Genomic DNA, 13,621 nt, shown 5'->3' with positions numbered 1-13,621 from the left:
TGTCCTGCGTGATGGCATGGCTCAGTGCCTGCTTGTTCCTGCTGTCTGCCAGTCTCCTTCAGCAGGGTGAGTGAGTGAGTGTGTGAGTGAGTCAGTGTCTGAGTCAGCGAGTGAGTCAGTGTGTGTGTCAGTGAGTCAGTGGATGATTCAGTGAGTGAGTGAGTGAGAGCACTGTGTACACAATTCAGTCACAATCTACTGGTGTGTTATTACTGTGTGTTATTACTGTTATTATTGAATTAGTTACTGTCATCATATTATTACACAGTGAAACCAGACGTTTTTATTGTTTGATTTAGTTATGTGAGAGCTTAAAATCACGGTGTACATGCCTATATCCTCACACAGATGTGTCAGTTCCAAATTGTGAGAAATAAATTATCGAGGATAACGAGAAAAGCCTAAAAGACTGATTTCAACACAAGCACACTGACTTTCTTAATGACCTCCTTGATGAAATAAATGTTTCATTAGCATGGCAAACACACATTTGTGTTGCCAAAGTAAAACAAACATGCTGACATACAGAACATATAATGGTTAAATAAGGAGGGCAATAGTGTTAATTGTTAGCGGTACAGTATGGCTGGGCGATATAGCCGTCGAGATATACCGAATAGCTATTTTAGCTCAATAACTTGGAAAACTGGTCCTCCCTCATCAGGTATGACTAAAGGGAGAAAAATAGGGGAAGAAACCTAACTCCACATGATGGGGATAGCTGTTATTGCGCTAAAAATGGCTATTTGGTATATCGCGACGGCTGTATCGTCCAGCCCTACAGTACAGTGTTAATTGTTTCTCTCTTGCACACCTTCTCTTCTGTCCTCTGCCTGTTCTCCAGCAGCAGTGGGAGTGGAAGTGACATGTCTGTGGGAGAAATATTTCCACATTGGCCATAATGTGTCAGGGGCGTGTGGGATGAGTAGGCACCTCCCACCAGGGTGTAGGAGCCAATCCCTGCATCTCACCGTTGATGGAAAGCCCCTCTTGGCCTATCAGCACACCAATGACACCGCCCATTTCGCCATCCCTGCACCCGTTAAGGGCGCTCTCCACCTGCGGTGTGAGCTGACCTGCGCCGGCCTGAAGTCACACAGCTACTGTGACATCACACTACAGGGAGGCTGTGAGTATGACATCACTCTGCGTGCATGGGTTAAGTGCACAGGGTTCAAGTGGTGATCTTCTCTGGAGCAAGTTACATTACATTGTATTACATGCATTTAGCAGACGCTCCTATCCAGAGAAACTTTCAGCACATTAGAACATACAGTAAGTGTATCTATTCAAGTTTAATGAGCAACATTGTCAGACCAGGCTAACAAAACTCACAGACCAGTGAGCGTGAGCATAACACCATTCAAGCCCTACCACAAGTTAACTTATGTAAGCTGGCTAGTCAACAGATGCCAACAGAAGTCCACTACGCTACAGTCACAAGATCACTAGGTTTTTTTTTTTTTTTGCTTATATGAGCATGCGGGTTAGCTGGAGTTTGGACGCTCATTCGTTCATTCACAAGAAAAAATATTGTGTGAAACAAAAAAAAACAAAAAATGTAGTGATTGTGTGTGCGCTTGAGTTACATGTTTGTGTTCAGAAAGCTTTCGGTGATCACAGAAAGCACTCATGCAGAAGTTCTTTTCAGGAGCTCCCTTTTTCCTCAGTTCAAGGCACTATTCAGACTGTGGCAGCGTAAGCAATGCATTGTGCTTTGGGTGGAGGCCACCGCTCTCCTGTAGCACGCCGCCCGGGTTACGCCCTGCATGTGGAGCAGCGTGGTGCTGATTCTGCAGCAGCGAGTCTCATGACCCCGCTAAAAGGATCAGATCTGGTTTCGGCTGCCTAGTTTCGGCAGACACATTCAGGCTTGCGGCCGCAGGAGGGAAACCGTTTCGGTCGCTGGAAGGGAAGCGCCGCCAGCTTCTCTGCCTGTCAGAGAGGCTGCTTCCTGTTTGTGTTCGTTTTTTTTGCGCACGTCGAATTCGAGGTATTGCCTGTCTGCATGTTTCTCGACAACTGTTGCAAAGTGGGGGAAGGGCAGAGCATGTTGCAAAACATCTCTGTTCCTCTTCACTGCCCTGGTTTCCGCTCCGGTGTCATTGTCACCAAAGGTCCAGGAACTGCGGTGGCCATTCTTTTTAAGCTGCCCACTTTTTTCTCCCCCTCTCTGACTCAGATCCTCCACACCCTCCGTCCCGCCCAGAGTGCCACATTCGCTATGATGACAGAGATATCCAGTGTTCCTGGGACCCCGGGCGGCAGGCACTGCTCCCCACCAACTACACACTGCACTGGGAGCAAGATGAGGAGGAGTAAGCACGGGCCTTTCTGCCTTTTACACACCCTCGCTGTCTAACACACACACATATACACACCCACACCCACATGTACATGCATACAGACACACACACCCACACCCACATGTACATGCATACAGACACACACCCACACCCACATGTACATGCATACAGACACACACACCCACACCCACATGTACATGCATACAGACACACACCCACACCCACATGTACATGCATACAGACACACACCCACACCCACTTGTACATGCATACATACACACACACACACACCCATACCCACATGTACATGCATACATACACACACCCACACCCACATGTACATGCATACAGACACACACACACACGCCCAAACACACATGTACATGCATACATACACACACACACACCCACATGTAAATGCATACAGACACACACACACACACACACCAACATGTACATGCATACATACACACACACACACACACACACCCACATGTACATGCATACAGACACACACACACACACACACACACACACCCACATGTACATGCATACATACACACACCCACACCCACATGTAAATGCATACATACACACACACACACACACATGCACACACACACACACACACACACACACACACACACACACACACACACACAGACCCATACCCACATGTACATGTATACATACACACATGCCCATCATGCATACATGCACCCACACACGTACACACATGCACATAATTGCATGAATGCTTGCGCACACACAGAGGCTCTCACTCTGCTTGGCGATTCCCTCTATCTTTCTCTCTCTTGCAAGTATAAGGATGGCTTACTGGCCACAGTTAAACAGAACTTTTAAAATTCGGCAAAGCACATTGCCTCATTTGAAAGGTTGAGGCTTTGACACATATGAGAAATGCTTGAGGAAGCTGGGTTTTTGTGAAGGCAGAGGATGTTGTTTTGCATCAGAGTTAAACAAACTGACACGATTCATGGCCTCACATGCTTCAGCCAGTATTTGCTTGATCTGTAACCTCTCTTTAGCACCCACAGTGATGTTCACGTGTGTAAGAGAAGTACGCGAAACGGTCTTGACGTGTGGTTTTGTGTGTTTATAAACCTTACTCTGTGTCATCAGATGTAACCCTGAGGGAGAGGTGAATGGCACTAACAGGAGTGCCACTGTCCCTTACACTGACTTCTGTGAGGAAAACATGACCATCTGGGTGGTTGCCCAGAACGGGCTGGGCTTTGTCCAGTCTGAAAAAGCTGTCTTCCACACTGGTGAAATTGGTGAGTTAGCCAATGCATCCCTTTAAGTTTCCACTCTTTTTTTGGGGGGGGGGGGGTGGTGGGGAAGGTGGGTTGGGGGGGTTTGAGAGAGGAGGTCAGCGGGAGTTTGGAGTGGGGGGGGGTTCGGGGTTGGGAGGGTTGGGAGGTGGAGGGGAGGGGCACAAATGAATCCTTTTTTTTTTTTTCTCCGTCTCTCTCTGTACAGTGAAGCCCCGTGCTCCAGTCATCACTAATCACTCCGTCCAGCCTCTGGAGATCCTCATCTTGTGGAGTGCCGTGTGTGACGAGCTGGTGGGCTACTGTGAGGTGCAGTATCGCACTCAGGAAGAGGGAGCCTGGAGAGAGGTGAGGAATACTGTGGCTCTCTGATGCATTTTAAAGCCGGTACATGCACCACAACTCAAGCTCAGCTCTTCCAGTTGCCCTTTTGATTTTGCCACAAATCTTGAAATTTGACACGCTGGGCACCGGACTTGTACCTCGGCTTGGATTGTGTGATGGTAATGGCTCTTCTGGGTACCTTACAAGCTGCGGGTGAATATCAAGTGTGCTGTTTATTTGAGGTTATTTCTTGCTTGCAGCAAGGCTTCATGGCAATGAATATAATAAACAATTATTAAGTAATAACAAATGGGACCCAAAACTCCCTAAAGCTGTTTTATACTCTGTAGTGGTCTCCTTCCTTTGTGACAGGACTGGATTATTGATTCATTGTACTTGACTAACTGTTCTTTGAATGAAAGCATCAGTGAAAATAAGTGAAAATAGGAAGTAGGTCAAGATCAAGAAGTAGGTCTTTTTATGTGTAAATATATATACACACACACAAAATGTGTTGTGTTTCTGGAAGCCATTTACCAGTATAGATACATCTAAGTCCAACCATGCTCATTTGTGTGTGTGTGTGTGTGTGTGTGTTTTTGTGCGTGTGTATATCCATTGTTTAGGGAGACGATGTTGCGCAGGAACACTTCCTGCTCCAGAACCTGCAGCCCTTCTCAATGTACGAGTTCCGGGTTCGCTGTTCCTGCGAAGGGAAGGTCAAGAGTGACTGGAGCGACGTCTACAGAGTGCTCAGCTCTGAGGCAGGTCAGGGTGATGCTGTTTGGTGCTCATGGGAAATGCAGTGCACTGTCAGGTTGGTCATTTTACCAGGTGCCTCCCTCTCTCTCTTTCTCTCTCTCAGCTCCTGATGGGAAGATGGATGTGTGGAGTGACTGTGGAATGTCTGATGGACAGTCCGAATGTGCAATTGTTTGGAAGGTAGCTATATGAATGCGGTATTAAGCAGTCCATTGTCATTATTAGAAGAAGCTGGGCGGCAGTGTAGCATAGTGGTAAGGAGCAGGACTTGTAATTGAAAGGTTGCTGGTTCGATTCCCCACTAGGGCACTGCTGTTATACCCTTGGACAAGGTACTTAACCCAGACTTGCCTCAATAAATATCCAGCTGTATAAATGGGTAACTTGTAAAAAAATTGCAAGCTGTGTAAGTGGCTCCGGATAAGAGCGTCTACTAAATTTACATTTACATTTGTAAATTAAATGACGATAATGTAATGTAATGTAATGATTGAGTGTGCATAACTGAATCAAAAAAACTCAGTAAGACTTCCCAGTGTCCCAGTCAGCAAAATCAGCAAAGGTGCTTCTCTAGTGGACTAAGCCCTACAGCCTGAGTGTCATTAGACCCATTCTTGTCATTAGCCAACACTAACACGGAGGCCACATTGCCACAACAAATTAGCTTTGTTATTACATGGTAGGGCTGGTTTCCTTGTCACTCAGGTGCCTATGAACCCCTAAAATGACTTCAGTGATCCTCCCGCGGACATTTGTTTGCTTTGTTGTGGTGCACTGTGGGACTTGTAGTGTGAAAAATAGTCCCTGCGAGGGGCGTGAGTGTGTCAGAGGATTGCACTCGCGGTCCCCAGAGCTGCTGCTCAAGTGCAGCGGTGAGATGTGGTGAGGGTGCCTAACATGCAACTGGTGACTCCAAAACGGGGATGCAAAAAAAATTTCAATGGTAACTGTGTGCATACGATTCTTTAGGTCTGAAGCCCATGGTTTTTTTTTTTCAGAAAGTACAGAAATAGCAGACCATAAGCTGGGAGTCTGCAGCAGCAGATCATAAATGGCTTTGCCCCACTGCAGTAGGGAGGGCGTAAGAAGGCCAGGCCTCCTCAGGTCACCGCTGCATCAGCACCTCCTAGCAACAGTTCCTCTTTGCAGCTTAACAGTGCTTTTTACTGACTCACTAGTCCCTCTCAGTGACTGGACTCACCAGCGTCTCTTAGCAGCTCCCCAGCGGCTCTTAGCAACTCATCGGTACCTTTTAGTGACTCACCAGTGCCCCTGCAACACATCTCTCCCTGTCAGCGACCTAGTTACTTCTGGATGCCTGTTGAGGCTTGCTCTCTGTGTGGCCTTTAAGGTGAGAAGCCAAGCGTTGGTTTTGCAGGTGAAACATTGTATGGGAGTGCCGTTTACTTACTTCCTGCATTGGTGCAGTCTGTGAAAAAATCGTAGATGGATAGAGGGAATGCCTGGTTACTTCTGATCCATATGTTTTGAGTGCATGATCTGACCTGGCCCTCTGAACTCTGACCACCCCCTAAACGAGCCCCGTTTCTCTCTCCCACACATACTTCCCTCTCCATTTCCTGTTCTTGTGCCCCCCCCCCCCCCCCCCCTCTTTTCCTTCCTTCTCCCCCACCCCCACGTAGGAGTTGCCCCGCTCTGTGGCCCGTGGGAAGGTGTTGGGGTATTTGCTGATAGTAGAACACAGCACAGGGAATGTGACGGTGATGAACTTCTCCACAGAAGAAGTGGGGCCCAGGAAGGGTGTCCCAGGAGCCGCGAACCAATCAGAGATCTGCGGTGGCCGCTGCAGTCACCTCCCCCTCTCACTGTGGGGGGTGAAGGGGGTGAACATCATGGCCTATACCTCACAGGGAGGGACAGACCCTGCTTCCCTTCCCCTCCCCAAAGCAGGTGAGCCATCGGCAACCGTTACACGTTAATTATTTGGAAAACACACGTAGTATGCCTGTGTATGGTTCAGTAGCCACAGAGTCCAGCCACATGATGGAGGTCCAGTGTGATTGGCTGTGGTTTGAATCACGTGCCTCTCCTCACAGGTCCAGAAATGCCATTGGCTGTCTCTGTTACTGTGGCAATGGACGGGCGGAGCCTCAATGTGTCATGGGCTCCATCCCCCAACCTAACTCAGGATGTACAATATGTGGTGCAGTGTAAGGAGGCGGGACTCCATCAGACACAAGGATTTGATTGGATAAAAGTGAACGGGTCTCAGAGAAGCGTCATCCTGACAGGTCTGTTCGGGAGGTTGAAGTTGTTTCAGAGTTGATAAATTTACTCTTTCCTTTTTATGTTTTAAGGGAGACTTATTTATTGACAGAAGATAAAATTTGTACACTTTTTACACTGTTTAGAGATAATTGTACATAATCATTTCAGCGATGTGACTAAAAGGTAAAGCCATCTTCTCAAAAGCGGATTGTCTCAGCTGTGGTCACACGTCTGCTTGCTCATGACTGCTGTGTCTGTATCCCCACCTGCAGGCAATTACAGGAACTACACCCCTTACAAGTTGTCATTGTTCGGTGTCTTCAGCAACTGCAGCTGTCTACTTGGATCTGTCATTGCGTACACAGTGCAGGGAGGTAAATGGCCTTTTACACTCAGTGTGTCTCTAAGTCTGAGCCTCTGTCTGTCAGTGTGTCTCCCAGTCACAGAGTGGAAGTTAATTAAAACAAGCTACGCTCTCCTGCCTTCTTCTGTGTCTGTTTCACGTAGTAATGTTTCTGTTCATCCTCTTGTCTCCATCTTCCCTTCTCAATTGTGTCTTAGTTCCTCCGACAGTGGCCAATTTCCAGGTTTCTGAAATCAAATCTTCTGGTGTCACTCTGACTTGGGACCACATACCCCTGGCCCAGAGAAGGGGTGTCATCCTACGCTATCACCTGGGACAGGGCAACTACACAGGTACACTGTGGCACATCGTCCACTCAGGTACACTGTGATACAATGATGACACAGGTACACTGTGACACATCAACAGACACAGGTACACTGTGACACATCGCCCCCTCAGATACAGTGTGATACAGTGATGGCACAAATACATTGTGACACATCAACAGACACAGGTACACTGTGACACATCGCCCACTCAGGTACACAGTAACAGAGCGACACAGGTGACCACACAGGTGTACCAATGCTGCGCATAGCTGTACTGAAGATGCGCTCTATCACATGAATCTGCTAATAACACTGACTACAACAGATGGAGGCATGTATGTTTTATTCCTATACAAATATAGGCTTCTGCTAAACTGAGCAGTTTATGGTCCATTTACTCCCCAGCTACCTACATGTCATGTTATTGTTGAGGAACATCAAAAAAACCATCAAACATCACCATCCCCCAGCCCGACACACCTTTACCCACATACCTTTCCTCTTCCTGTGTGAGCAACAGCAGTGTAGAAAACAGGAAAGTATATAAGCCACTATGCACTGGTGGAAATACATTCTAGAAGTGCAGAAACACTCTGATGAATGGCTGCAGCCAATAAAAACAGAAGCAAAACCAGCGGGATTCGTAATGAATCAAATGACCATCAAGATAAAGGCTCACTAAAAATATGATGAATTTTAACTTGCATTTGCCTTAAGGGTCACTTTAATATTCCCAAAAATCATGTTTGAAATTCAGCTACGGTCCCATTTAGGACACAAGCTGGTTTATAGATTCATTGGAATGTAACTTACCTGCTCAAATGCAAAATCCCTTTAATTGCAGTCCATGAGTCCAGTCCGTGGGTCTGCTGCTCAGTCGCATATCTGGCATGCCTGGTGTAGTTCAGGGTAACCCCCCTGATGGATGCTCAGCTCAGTGTCACCCTTACATTGCTGCGAAAATGCATGATCGTATGCATTGCCACTCAGAGACAGGACCAGCCCATCCCTGCCGATGTGTCCCATGAAGCCTGTGTTTCTGGGCCCCGTGTAACTCTTAGTCTCCTTCACAGACACACGCACACACACACACACACACACACATACTCAACTCGTCCCATCTGTCCCCGTGTCTCCCAGAGTACAACGTCAGCGGACACAGGAACAGCCTGCTGCTTTTGGATATGCATCCGGGCCAGAGGTACCAGTTTTGGATCCGCGCCGAGACCACAGCGGGGCAGGGCCCAAGGGCGTACATCAGCTTCGTCACCATGATGACCTATGGTACCGCTCACCTGCGCTGGGCCAGGAGCTCGGTTTTGCTGTGTCATCTGCTCCTGCTCAAAAGGGGATCTGTTCAGTCATGGAAAGGGACTTGCAGACAGAGCTCTGCTTAACTAGGACCGTAGACTAGTACAGTTTTTCAGGTTAAGTTGTGAGGTGTTTGCTTAGGGAGTTGGGGATAGTCCACAGCCATTAGCTAGCAGTAGTGAACTAGATACACTGTAAATATAACACTAGGGCAAGTGGAGCTGCTCTGACCTTTCATTTCTCATGAAAAGGACCATGGGGTGGACTTAAAGGAGTCATGTGAAGTGATCTCACCCCATTGCATGCACACAGTAACTGTCCATCAGCGGTGAAATTTGTTTTTTTTGGCCCGAAAGGACAGGTACTAAAAATAGAGGGTTGGATTGCAAGTGGTTTGTGGAGATTGTTGTAAAACTTTAACATTTGTAAAGAGTAAAAGCAAATGCAAAGTGCAGGGCATGGATTTCAGTGATAACTGTGCACTTGTGTGTGCACTGCCATCCCCCTCTTTTTTTGGAAGTCTCATTTTTTTCTCTTTTTCTGTACACTTGTCCCCATCTTCCCCTCCTCTCAGATTACGTCACCTACACCATAGTGGCCTTGCTGGTGACATTTGCTCTGGGTCTGCTCCTGGTATTCTTGTACCTTAGGTAAGGAGGTGGTCTGTTGTGTGTAGCCCCTCACCTGTGTCAAATCCATCCTTGTATCTCTGAGCCTGAGCTGCCCTTCTTATAAATTATGATAATTTATCACATTATACAATGCATAATTTGAATTCATAATTATACAGTAGTAACAATAATTTATAATTATGCAATTTAGAAACTGAGCGATGTGTAAAACTATATGATTGACTTCCTCATCTGGATAGAGGGAATACTGTAATGAAGCCTGTTCAAGCATAATTGAAGGACGGTATATTATTATTGCCACATCTAATTGCCGTGCCTGTGTTTCTTTGTGCAGACTGAAGATGTTGCAGCACTGCCTGGGCCTGACCTGGTGCTGTGAGAAAGTGCCTGATCCAAAAAACAGTGGATTGCTCAGACAAATACAGGTGAGAGCTGACCGTCATGTCACACTCACTTGAGTGACCAGCTGATATCGGCATCATAAAAAGTACATTATATTTATGCTGCATATAAAAGAGACCCTGCACTTTTGTGTGTGATTTGTATATATTTTCTGTGTTCACAGTATTAATTTCCATTTATTCAGTAACCCACTTTGAGTCGTATAAGTGGATTGCTTGATTATTACAAGCTGTTCAGTTGAACTATACACATTGTATTTCTGTTGTACATTGCACTGCCTATATTTTTTAAACCTTGTTGAGATCCAGAAGGACGGTATAAGGAAGCAGTTGCCTTGGAATACATTTATAATGCTGTTGGAAGCTACCATAGATGCATCTGTGGAAATTTTAATGGTGTTTTTTTTCATCAGAAGTCCTTCTCATTGGTTAGGTCTTGATGGTGAGGCAGCCTTATAGGACAAGCTTGCATTGGGTGGTCTTGGGTAATCGAGCTGTCAGTCACTGCAGCTGCCGGCCATTTAGTGGGGGTATTGGGGAACATCACAGCTCATTCAGAAGTTCAAAATGTCATATGCAAGCCATGGACACCCCAGCACCCAGACTGATCGAGTGTCTCCCTTTCTCTTTGTGTATCTGTACAACAGTACACTGGCAGTTGGCCCGGGTTTTTCTCCCTGGCGGAACACAATCAGAAGCTCTGTTATGTGGAGGTGATTGAAATCCAGCCCCAGGAGCGGGAGTCCTTTTTGGAGGCAACACCTGAGCCCGATGGACAGACAGATGGCTGGGACAACGAGGGGAAAATACAGACAGAGGAGGAGAAAGAGGAGGAGGAGGAGGAGAAGGAGAGCAAGGAGGAGTGGAGAGAAGGGGAAAGGAGCGGGTCAGAGCTGGGAGGTGAAAGAGAGGACTACAGTCAGATGATCGACTCTGAAGGGAGGGAGGAGGGCATGTCCTGGAGCCCCACGGAAACGCAGGAGATCTTCTCGGGGTATGAGAGGCACTTCATGCCCTCCCCCCTAGAGGTTTAACCTTGCAACTACAGCTGCTCCTTTGGGTTTTCTCGTGACGAAGGAAAAGAGGAGTGTGTAGCATAACATTCGTACACACTTTGTGTACATAGAAAGAATGAGATTCGCCACACAACCAGCTGCTCTCAGGGACCACAGAACACCAACAAGTGAAGACTTTTACGGGTACATGGACAAATAATCCAACATTAACGGAACCTCTTTGGGTAAAAGGCCAGCTCAATTAATGTGGAAGAATATTTTTTTACATACTGGAGGAATTCAGTTTTCCTGTACTTCTGAAAGTAAAACATTTTCAGAATTCTGTATCCAGCTAAAGAAGTGGTATCATGCATTTTGTGCATCTGGAATCTTAAGGAATTATTATTGAGAACTGTGGACATTTGTATTCAGATCATCCAGCCTTTGCAAAAATTGCTCAAGTGCATGGTTTCCCTTATCGTTGTATACAGCAATGCTCATTGTGGTACACACCAGAGAACACTGATTCTGTGAGGTCACAATGGGCTGTACAGTCATGTGCATAGCATTCCAGTTGCTTCGGAAAGAGAGTGCCCTGAACACTGCTCCAGGGTGAGCTTTCTGTATCTGAATCCTTAACTGGACCATTATTAGCTATAAAACAAAACTGATCTCAAACCAGAAAGGCTCAGGGAAGAACATGAACATGATTAGCTATGCTGTGAATGCTGACACAGTGAAACAAAACTTGAAGTAATCTTTTAAAGAAGTAAACTTTTAAATGGTCACTGACATTAGGTTCAGCGTTTGTAAATTTAATCTATTTATCATGGATACAGAGTGAAATAAAAGCAGCTGATGTCAAACATACTCTTGAAATACAATCAACAGATGTTTTCCATGAAACAAAAAAGACAAGCCAGGAACCTCTGAATAGCTAGTGTTATTACTGCTTAGTGTGAGTAAAAAATTCAAGTGAATGAATGAAATGAATAAATATTTGCACAAATATGAAAATAAAAAGGACAACTCAGGCAATACAGCAAATGGGACAACTCAGGTAATACAGAAAATAGATTGCTTACTTGCTGGAAGAAAGATGCTTCCAAAATGCATCTAGTTAGTACATTTTTATTTACTTATAATACTTACTTACTTAAAACAAATGTGGAATATTTTAAGATTTAATGTAAATAAATGGACATATCAGTACAAAGTCTCAACTGTAATGCCTGTCACTGTTAGTATTATCCACTCATGTCATGCTACAGGAAAAGACAGACATCTACAACAGATCTGAGGTGAGCATCTTGTAGTCTCGGAGAGGCTGTTTCTTTGGGGAGTAATTGGGCAGGATGTGGGTTGTCCAGTTAAGGCCCTGTCTGTCCTGTGACAAACTCCAACAGGAAACATTTATCTGTACACAATGAAACATGTTCACATTTAGTGGGCAGTACAGAATTACACAGTTCCCAAAACAAGGTTTGCCGGCAATGACACCTCCTTGTGCAAAACAAGGTCCATGACTTTTGTGGTGGTTGGGTAGAAATCCCCGAATGTGGTGACAAATCATGCCAAACCTGGTAAAAATTCATCTTGCAACAGATGGGGTGGTGTAGAAAATGCCACTGACTATAATGGATTGTAAACTGTTTGGTGTGTGTGTGGAATCCCAGTACGATGAAATGAACCACTGTGAGTTGGAGACACACTTACACCTCACTTATACCTCATTCTCCCTGCACTAGGGGGTGTTTAGGCTGTCACTGAGAGATCGCCCCCTGCTGTCTTCAAGTGTGTACTGCGATATGCTTTGACTTTTTTTTTTCTTTCGGCACCCTCCCTGTTCATTATTCTGTTTGTTCATTCCGTTTCAGGAGGAGCAAAACAAAAACATTGTGTTGGCTTTCATGCTGCAATGAAAAATCCTACCGTTATTTTTCATATGGAAGGATTTTTTTATACGTATTAACCTGTTTAAAGCTTTAAACACAGATTTGAGTACATGTAAATATGCAACAAACTTTATTATTAATAAAATTTACCTTGCCTAAACACTGTTTTGCTCGTTCAGCCAAGTTTTTTGTCTGTTCACACTAGTGCATCGAACGAGCTGTAAACATTCTGTAGCGCTAGGCTTTAAGTGTAATAATATATATGCAGAATATTTAGATTTGCTGTTCACATTTAAGATCATTCATGATTACAATCCTTTCCTAAACATGCATTTTGCATTAACATTCTGCAATAACTTAATCGGGGTACACAGTAAAAAAAAAAAAAAAAACTGCATCCTCGTCCGTCTTAACTACATATAAACCCCTGACAAGCATATTTAGCTTGCTATCCACCTGTAGTTCCAATTACTGTACCTATACTTAATTAGAAAGCTTCACTGATACATAGCCAGCTATGTTCCTAAGAATGATTGTATATTTACAGCTGTCAAATCGGATTATTTAGTATAAAAACTGTCTCAGTGACTTGTAAAAATGTGTTCAGTACATCAGACACCCTGATTTCAGGTACATATGCTCGTAAGGAATATGCTGTGGCGCACAAGAAAGTTCTCTTACTAAACAGCAACGCGAAGGGGCCCTGGGACACGATATTAAAAATAAACACAGAGAGTGAGTCGCACCTCTATACCATCTCTCTTTACACACTGACATTGAAGAAACTATTGAACTT

This window comes from Megalops cyprinoides, chromosome 19 (genome assembly GCF_013368585.1).
Source record: "Megalops cyprinoides isolate fMegCyp1 chromosome 19, fMegCyp1.pri, whole genome shotgun sequence".
Classification (NCBI taxonomy): Eukaryota; Metazoa; Chordata; class Actinopteri; order Elopiformes; family Megalopidae; genus Megalops; species Megalops cyprinoides.
The sequence above is the reverse complement of the archived record's forward strand: the minus strand, read 5'-3'. Positions refer to the sequence as shown.